The sequence below is a fragment of the Colletes latitarsis genome, chromosome 14 (assembly GCF_051014445.1).
Source record: "Colletes latitarsis isolate SP2378_abdomen chromosome 14, iyColLati1, whole genome shotgun sequence".
NCBI classification, from domain to species: Eukaryota; Metazoa; Arthropoda; class Insecta; order Hymenoptera; family Colletidae; genus Colletes; species Colletes latitarsis.
This window is the reverse complement of record NC_135147.1, coordinates 14,994,341-15,004,582: the sequence shown is the minus strand read 5'-3', so window position 1 is coordinate 15,004,582 and position 10,242 is coordinate 14,994,341. Positions and strand designations below refer to the sequence as shown.

Below are 10,242 nucleotides of genomic sequence, written 5' to 3'. Positions count from 1 at the left end.
AAATTTCGCTTCTATATAGTGGGAATGAATTCACTTTTGTTTAAGTTTAGTGGCAAATGTTTTTAAGCTTGTCTTTAGTGCCTCCGCATCTTCTGGAGAAAGATCGGGTATCTGATCATGTATTTTCACAAATAAGAAAGACCAATCACTCATATCTTTCAATGAGTTTCTTAACAAGAAAAACAAGTCCTCATTTTTGCGGAAGGCTTCCATTCTCAATAATTTTATTATATCTAAATAGAAAGGAAGTAAGTGTTAATAAAAATACAGTGACTCGCATTAATATTCGAACACCATGCTGTGTGCGAGATTATTGCTCTATATATTTGTTTACACTAGTGTTATTGAATTGTTTTTTTCGTAATATATTAAAACACTTATTGTAGTTAGTAGAAACATAAACTTCATTTATTTCACACACATAGTTTTTTGCAAAATACGTGATAAAGTCAAGAATGTCGAAATTTAACATCGCAAAAATATTCGGACACAACAGTTTATTGGCTGTAGTAAGTCGTTGGATCCAGTCGGTTATTTTGCTAGTGTACATTGTTTGTAAACATAACGTCTAGCGTGCATCCAAGAGTCAGTACTGTTATTCACTTCGTTAATAGTAGACGTATTATTAGTGAATATGGGACGAAAAGGCAAAAATACATCCTTTGAAATTCGACAACTGGTTATTTACCACAAAGAAAAGGGAAAATCATATCGAGAAATAGCCAAATTGCTAAATGTAAGCAAGAGTACTGTAGCAGATATTGTACACAGGTATATTCATGAAGATCGAATCGATTCAATTCGGCGAAAGGGACGTCCAAAATTATTAGATTCTCGCGAAGAACGCAAGATTGTTAGAAAAATAAAGAATGATCGTAAAAAAAGTGCTATAAAACTAGCTGCCGAATTATTCCAAGAATCTGGAAAGAAAGTGCATCCCGACACAGTGCGTCGGGTATTAAAAAACCATGGATACAACGGCAGGGTTCCACGAAGAAAACCATACATAAACGAAGTGAATCGTAAGAAACGATTAAATTTTGCTAAAGACTACGTTTCTAAAGACCAAACATGCTGGAACAATGTAATATTTGCGGATGAAAGCAAATTTAATCTTTTTGGGTCAGATGGACGAAGAACGATATGGCGTAAAGTCAACGAAGAATTGAAATTAAAAAATTTGAGAGCAACAGTGAAACACGGCGATGGCAGTGTAATGGTGTGGGGTTGCATCTCAACTGCAGGTGTTGGTGAACTAGTTTTTATCGACGGCATTTTAGATAAGATGAAATATTTAGACTTATTGAAACAAAATTTAATCAAAAGTGCTGTTAATATGAACATACGCAATAGTTTTAAGTTTTATCAGGACAACGATCCTAATCGTTCAGGAATACTTACTATATAACTGTCCTAAAGTGTTACATCCTCCGCCTCAATCGCCAGATTTAAATCCTATTGAGAATTTATGGAATCAATTGGATCGTAAAATTCGAACAACACCCATAAAAACAATAAAAGAATTAAAAGAACGTTTATTACAAGAATGGAAATGTATAACACAGGAATATTTAAATAAAATTATAACAAATATGCCCAAACGATTACAGGAAGTAATAAGACAAAAGGGTCAACCTACAAAATATTAATACTGTTCAAAAAATATGTATATTTTATATAAAATTTATGTAAGTTATTCACTGTCCGAATATTTTTGCGATGTTAAATTTCGACATTCTTGACTTTATCACTTATTTTGCAAAAAATTATGTGTGTGAAATAAATAAAGTTTATGTTTCTACTAACTACAATAAGTGTTTTAATATATTACGAAAAAAACAATTCAATAACACTAGTGTAAACAAATATATAGAGCAATAATCTCGCACACAGCATGGTGTCCGAATATTAATGCGAGTCACTGTATGTACACGATAATTATCCCATCATTTGCGTCAAAGACATCTCTGCGATCAAACATGCAACCAATATCGAAATCCAAAAGTAATACAAGCCATAGTCTCAAGAAGCGAGAACTTGTTAAGGAATTGCATGCTCCAGCTTGAAGACATTTCCCGCGAAGACGCGTCATAGTGCATGGATACGATGATCTGTGGCAAGCTGCGTCCATACTCGTGATTCAACCGAGATCATCACTATATACTTACGGTCATCGATGTGCTAAGCAAGTATGCATGGGCGGTGCCGCTCAAGACTAAAAGTGGTGCTGAGGTGACTAAAGCGTTTGCAAAGATATTTAGAGATCGACATCCGAAAAATTTGCAAACCGATCAAGGAAAAGAATTTTACAACGTTGATGTGCAGAAACTCATGACAAAGCATGGCATTAATCATTATTCGACGTACTCGGTGATGAAGGCCTCCGTCATAGAACGTTTCAATCGAACATTGAAGAACAATGTGTGGAAACTGTTTACGCTCAATGGAACCTATAAATGGGTTGATGCACTACCGCGTCTACTTGAGTATAACGCACGAAAACATGGAACCATCGCAATGCGTCCTTGCGATGTTACCTCTGCGATCGCTGATAAGCTGCTAGCCACAGTATACAGCAACATAAAGATTGCTGCTCCAGCGAGATTTAAATTGGGCGAGTTTGTGCGCATGAGCAAATTTAAAACCATCTTCGATAAAGGCTATACACCGAATTGGACAACGGAGGTGTTTAAGATAGCCAAAGTACAGGCAACTAATCCCGCGACGTATCTGCTCCTCGATTCCTTTGGAAAACCTGTTGCCGGAGGATTCTATGAACATGAGCTGCAACGCGTCACAGATTCTGATGTATATCTAATGGAAAAAGTGTTGGGTAGAAAGGGGGATAAGGTGTACGTCAAGTGGTTGGGCTTTGATAAATCACACAATTCTTGGATAAATAAAAATAATGTATTGTAAAATAATACATGGTTCAATAAAATACAATGATGCATATACATATACAGGGTGCGTTTCAAAAGTAGTAGGACTGATTTTTTATAGTCCGAGCGAGGCGTAGAAACAAAGTCTCTATTGGTGGGAATTGTGGCGGGGGGTGCCGCGAAGAGAATGCATGCTTACATAGTCGCCTCTGAGCGTTTGGATAGTAAATATCGCCAAAACATTAAGACTCTGTTTACACATCTCGTCACAAGCCAAGATGAACCGTACACTCGAGCAGCGCTACGCGGTAAAATTTTGCGTGAAGCTTGGGAAAACTGCAACCGAAACTTACACAATTGTAAAGGATGCTTTTGGAAATAATTCAATGGGCCGATCAAGTATTTTTGAATGGCACAAATTGTTTAAGGAAGAAAGGGAGCAAGTTGAAGATGACCATCGCTCAGGACGACCATCAACATCTCGAAGTGATCAAAATGTACGGAAAGTGAAAGAGATTTTGGACACTGATCGTCGTCTGACTATTCGACTGATTGCCGAAGAGTTGGATATGTCATTAGCATCCGTATTTCGAATTGTGAGTGAGGATTTGAACATGCGGAAAGTGTGTGCGAAATTGGTTCCGAAACTTTTGACAGACGAACAGAAGGCAAACCGGGTGCAGATTTCCCAAGAAATTGTGGATCGTTTCAGGGATGAACCGAACTTTTTGGAGAGTGTGATCACTGGCGACGAAATGTGCTGTTTCGAATACGACCCGGAAACCAAACGTCAGAGCGCAGAGTGGCACACGAGTGGGTCTCCAAAACCCAAAAAAGCACGAATGACCAAGTCAAAAGTGAAAACGATGCTCATCGTTTTTTTTTACCACCAAGGCGTCGTTCACAAAGAATTTGTTCCACCTGGCAAAACTGTGAACGCACAATTTTACGTGGAAGTGCTCGAACGACTACGGAAAAGAGTGCTCCGCGTGAGACCAGCGATGGCCAGCACTTGGAAATTGCATCACGACAACGCACCGTGCCACACCGCACTGTTGGTATAGGAGTTGCAAGCCAAACACAACTTGCTAACGTTACCTCATCCACCTTACAGCCCGGACCTGGCTCCACCTGACTTTTTCCTTTTTCCCCGATTAAAAAGGCAGATGAAAGGACGTCGTTTTGACACAATTGAGGCAGTGCAAGAGGCCGTCACGCGTGGATTGAGGAGCATCCCGGTTGAAAATTTCCAGCAGGCGTATGCGGACTGGCAGACTCGCTATACTAAATGTATTAATTCAGGAGGGTGTTATTTCGAAGAATATTGACGACTTATACGAATATCTGCAATAAATTTGTTTTGATCAAGTCAGTCCTACTACTTTTGAAACGCACCCTGTATATCTAGTGGAGAAAGTGTTGCGTAGAAAGGGGGATAAGGTGTACGTCAAGTGGTTGGGCTTTGATAAATAACACAATTCTTGGATAAATAAAAATAATGTATTGTAAAATAATACATGGTTTAATAAAATACAATGATGCATATACATATACATATACATGAGGGGCCACTTTGATTTTACACATTAAACCCACTATTTATATGAATGAGATAATAAATACAATAATAATTTCTATACATTTGCGAACAATTTCTAGACATTTATGAACAATTTTATATTATACAACAAATTCCACTATTTATAATAAATAGAATAATAATAATTTCTATTTTACAACGGTATATTATAATGACCCCAGGGCAGAGTGTCGGTCGAATCGGGTATGATATATCGCTTGTCGTCGTACAGACTTAGAGCAATTTTGGATTCCGAAATGGTGTATACGTTGTGCAATTTAGACCGTATGCATGATGTCTGCGAACCATTTCGATCTCTCTGCGCAAACACTGCGCGTAGTCATCGAAAGTTACCGTCCTAGCTATGACGTTGGTCTTGACGCCTTACGCCTTTTTTGTATCTTTTTTGCCGTCTACGCGAAGTGCATACATTTTCGCTCTAAGACCTACGAATTCAGTCATTATCGCACCGTTATTTTCATCCTTCATCAGCTTCGGAATCTTCTTATTTACGCGTGGCATATTATGTGGATTGTCAGTAGGATAATCGCTTGTGTCGAATCTATCGATATTGTGCTTCATAGACTCGTAGATATCGTCGCATCGAATGTGATAAATAAGACTGTCAGTGTCGGTGTATAAAATTTTACAATTTTGTCCGTGTTTAGGAGACATGTACTCGTAATGAAATTCATACAAACAAATTTTTGATAAGTCCAGAATGCACATACTCACATATATCGGTTTGTTGAATTTCACCTCGAGTTTTTGCAATACAACAGCTATTAAATTTTCCGAAAAAACACTTCTGCTGTGGAAATTCGGTTTCGCGATCATTGCCTCCGCGCCATATAGCCCTTCCCAATGTGTCAAAAGTTTTACATCCACACGGTTTCGTACATTTTCTATAGTTTTACTGAATACTGCGTTGTTCATCAATTTGTACAAATTTTTTTCAAAGTCGTTTGTCGCGTTTATTCTAGACCGTGTGTTGAGTTCGATGTAATCGCGGAGCTAGGGGGATTGAGTGAATTGAAGCACGCGGTGTATCTTTGTAATACGAAGGCCATGACGCGTGCACTGCTGCAGGTTGCGATAATGGATTATGTAACGCTACTTATCATATACCATCGCGAGTAACTTGTCCTGCCTGCTGCCAGGTGGTTTGGTATGCATCGGACAGAACGGTAGATCTGTATGAGCATCGTGCAGACGTTGCGGATATTCCAGATCTACCTCGAGAATGTATCCCGTGGGGAATCGACACCGATTGAAGATACGTCAAAATTTACAACATCTTCAACCCATTGAAATTTAGTGTATGGTAGAGGCTGATACATTGCCCATCCATACAAATTGTTCACGTCAAAGTACATCAAGTACGATGACTCTTCCAATGCATCGTAAGATGTTATTGGCATGTGTGTATCTTCCGGAACATTGACTTAAGCCCCCGCGTATATCGCGTTCGATAAACATGACCATATCGATGTCTGTGAGCAATTCGAATGTAATTTTGGTATGTTTTAGCATTGCATCCCATCTGAAACCAGGTAGAGTATAATAATGCGCTGAATCTAATCCGTAGTTCTTGATACAACTTTCGCAAAAATTTTCAAAAATATCTGCCAATAACAAGACACCAGTTTTCAAATAAAGGGTGTCCCAAAATTCACGCAAGATTTGAATTTTGCGCCATTTGTGCGGTAAAGTGTTGCCAACCAAAAAAAAAATACAGCGTGACAGCTGACAGTTCAGGGTTATTAACCCGTTGCCGCAAATGACGGCTATAGCCGTCCGATCTTTGTTGATATGTAGGCAAACGACGGCTATAGCCGTCGTGCACATTTTAATTAATAAAAAAAAGTACAGCGTTAGTACGAAGTGTACTACCGCATATACTTGTTAATTATTGAATAATACATTAAAAAAAAAAGGTACAGCATGCCAGACAGCATATCAATTGTTTTTTTTATGCGTTTTCGCATGCCTTGTCGCTCCAAAATATTTGTGCATCTATAGACAAATGACGGGTACAACAGTCGTTTACGACGGCGACGGTGCTTGATCGTCGTACCAAATGTTCAGTTCATTTCAGTTTATGCAGTTGAAAAGTGTGCTTCTGTGAAGACGAACCATTTATTCGGTAAGTATTTTTTCATGAATTAAGTAAATACAGATCAATTACTCTTCTAAAAATTAAATAAATAAAAAAGTAAATTATACTATTATCACACAGTGACAATTTACACATGTTGACACTTGTGTACTTCCTCCGTCGGCCAATTGTACATTTTATTTTTTCATAAATTAGTAAAAATATTTGTTTCGATGTCACTGTGAGCGTATGTGTATAAGTGTATATATTTTTTGCTTTGTGTAGAAAAAAATTTAACCGCTAAAATGAACTTTTGCGGAAAATACACGAAAAAAAGTCAAAAAATATTGCGTGACTGCGATCTCATTGATGACGATCAGAGCGTTGTTTCCGAAGAGTCCGATGCTGAAGCAGACTCTTTTAGCGAGGATAGTGAGGCAGACTTTTTCGCAACTCTACGTCGGAAGCAGAAGCGTTTGATAGTGTCGTCTGAGGATGAAGATACTGAAGATACCGATGATTTTGCCAGTTGCGATGATGCGAGTGGTTTGCCATTGACGACAGATAATGAGTGGATTATCGACGATGACGATATGTGGTATGATAGGAAAGAGAAATTGATTGAATTTGCATTTGACGATGGTGAATGCGGCATTAAAATGAATGCTGATAGGAATTCTAGTGCGAAAGACATTTTTGATCAGCTGTTCTCAAGAAGTATAGTTCAGACACTTGTTAGTTGCACAAATTGCTATGGAAAGCATTTGTTTGATACCAGACGCGCTGTTACAAGAAATACCCCAAAGATTAATTTCACTGAAACGAATGAAGAAGAACTATTGAAATGTTTGGGTCTCTGCTTACTTCAAGGTCAAAAAAAGGCTCCTTCTATTCGACATTTATTTACTGAAAATCCACTTTACTTTTCACCAATATTTCCGTACACTATGACGGGTCGCCGTTTTCAACAACTACTACGATGCATCAATGGACATTATACTGGACATGTTGACAGCAGTACCCAAAAATTAAACAAAATTTATCCCATACTCCAGCCAATTCTTGATAATTTTCAAACAGCATATTCACCGTCAAAAGCACTTTCATTGGATGAATCCCTTTTGTTGTTTCGAGGTCGGCTAAGTTTCCGACAATATATAAAAGGGAAAAAAGCAAAATATGGCATAAAACTATTTGAACTTAATACGCCGGACGGATATGTGCTAAATATTGAAATTTATGAAGGAAAATCACATAACATAGAGAAAACATCCAAAACAAGTAGTCTTGTTTTACGGTTAATGCGGCCATATTTGAATAAAGGTCATCATCTCTTTATGGACAATTTTTACAACAGTGTCGAGCTGTCAAAAGAGCTGCTAAAACATAAAACACACACAACCGGAACGCTTCGTCCTAACAGAAAAGGTAATCCTCAAGAAGTAACATCAAAGAAGTTAAAAAAGGGCGAATATATATGGCGTAGACGAGGTCAAATTTATGTATCGAAATGGCGAGATAAACGGGACGTTCTGTCCATAACAACAAATCATCATTCGGAAATAGTGGAAGTTACTAACAAATTTGGACAAAAGAAGAATAAACCAAATGATTTAGCTGAATACAATTTGAATATGTCAGGAGTTGACAGATGTGATCAAATGATTTCGTATTATTCGTCACCTCGAAAATCCATTAGATGGTATAAAAAACTTCTTTTCCATCTTTTAGACCTATGCGTTTGGAATTCCTACTTTATCTATCGACAATTTCATAAATCAACGACATTCCTACAGTTTAGAGATTTGCTAATACAATCACTGATCGGACTACCTCATACTGAGATTTCTGGAAAGAATTTAGTGGCATTAACACCTACGCGTGGTCGACCGAAACAAATAAATGCATTACCACTGACATCAACAAATTGTCCACAACAACATTTCTTGGAAAAGATACCTCCGCCTGTTGATTTTCAGCGTAAAACTTATTTTTTACGCTGCAGACAATGTACGACCCGCCGAATTAGAAAAGAAACGTCATACAGATGTAAAACTTGTCCAAGTAAACCACCATTGTGTCCAGAATGCTTCGAATCCTATCATTTATAATGCTTTTTTGTATGTATGTAATTTGTTTCCTAAATTAATTTTTATTTTATTTTTACTATTTTATAAGCAAAATAAATTACAAATGATAATTTTGTTTTAAATTGATTTTCTTGTGTTAAAATTACACCTATTTACTCTCTTTTATTCATAGGAATCATTTTGAATTAGTAAAGCAAATGCTGTATAGTCGTCACGACGGTCATAGCCGTCATTTGCTCTGGAAAGAGAAAAAATGACATGATGAGCAAATGACGGTTATAGCCGTCGAGAGCTTTTTGGAAAAACTGTGGCCAAATGCGATAATTTTTACTTCCAAACATACAACTTACACTTGATTCCATCTGGCAGTCATAAACAATTGAAAAAAAAAAAGTGTGTTTCTGAGCACGATCATCAAATTAAAAGTGTGCGGCAACGGGTTAAAAATGGAGCGCCACACAAAAGAACAACGCATTTTTATTGTTGAGCAATATTTTGCAAATGATGAAAATTTGGCAGCAACAGTTCGCAATTTTCGTACAAAATATGGTCGGAGTAGTGATTTAACTTCATCAACTGTAAAGAGACTAATTAAAAAATTTAGAGAGACTGGATCAATTAGTGATCTTAAACAGTCTGGCTGTCCTTCAACAAGTCGTTCAACACAAAACATTGAAGCAGTTCGAGAGAGTGTTGCTGAGAGTCCAGGAACATCAATTCGGCGCCGTGGTCAAGAATTGGACATTTCGAGAAGCTCTCTACAGCGTATTCTCACGAAAGATTTGCATCTTCAAGCTTATAAAGTTCAATTGACTCTAGAACTGAAGCCTACTGACCACGCACAGCGAAGAGAGTTCGTTGAATGGATTATGGAACAACAAAAAGTGGATGCTGATTTTTCGAACAAAATCATCTTCAGCGATGAGGCTCATTTTCATCTTGATGGCTTTGTTAATCGACAAAATTGTCGCATTTGGGGTTGAAAAAATCCACAAGTGATTGTTGAGAAACAAATGCATCCACAACGTGTAACTGTTTGGTGCGGATTTTGGGTTGGAGGCATCATCGGACCATTCTTCTTCGAAAATGCAGCTGGTCAGACAATAACGGTTAATGGTGCTCGCTTTCGCGACATGATAATCCAGTTTTTTGTGCCAAAATTGCAAGATATGGATGTGGACGGCATGTGGTTTCAACAAGACGGTGCCACATGCCATACAGCCCGAGAAACAATTCAATTACTGCATGAGTCATTTCCTGGTCGTGTAATTTCCCGTTTTGGTGATCAGAATTGGCCGCCCAGATCATGCGATTTAACGCCGTTGGATTTTTTTCTTTGGGGTTTTTTCAAGTCTAAGGTTTATGTCAACAAGCCCACGACCACCCACGCCTTGAAGGAGGAAATTGAGCGTTGTATCAACGAAATTCAGCCACATTTATGCAAAACAATCATGGAAAATTTCAACAAAAGAGTGCGTATGTGCCAGCAAAGTCGTGGAGGCCATTTACCCGATATGCTATTCCATACATAACCCTATACTGTATACTATATAAATCAATAAAAAATTTACAATTTTTAATTATAAACCTGTG

At 37.8% G+C, this 10,242-nt stretch overlaps 1 pseudogene; it reads right to left on the bottom strand.

Annotated features, from left to right (window-relative positions):
* Window positions 1–4,394: 4,394 nt before the first annotated feature.
* On the bottom strand, window positions 4,395–5,705 carry LOC143350038 (uncharacterized; annotated as a pseudogene).
* Between the last annotated feature and the right edge of the window lie 4,537 nt (window positions 5,706–10,242).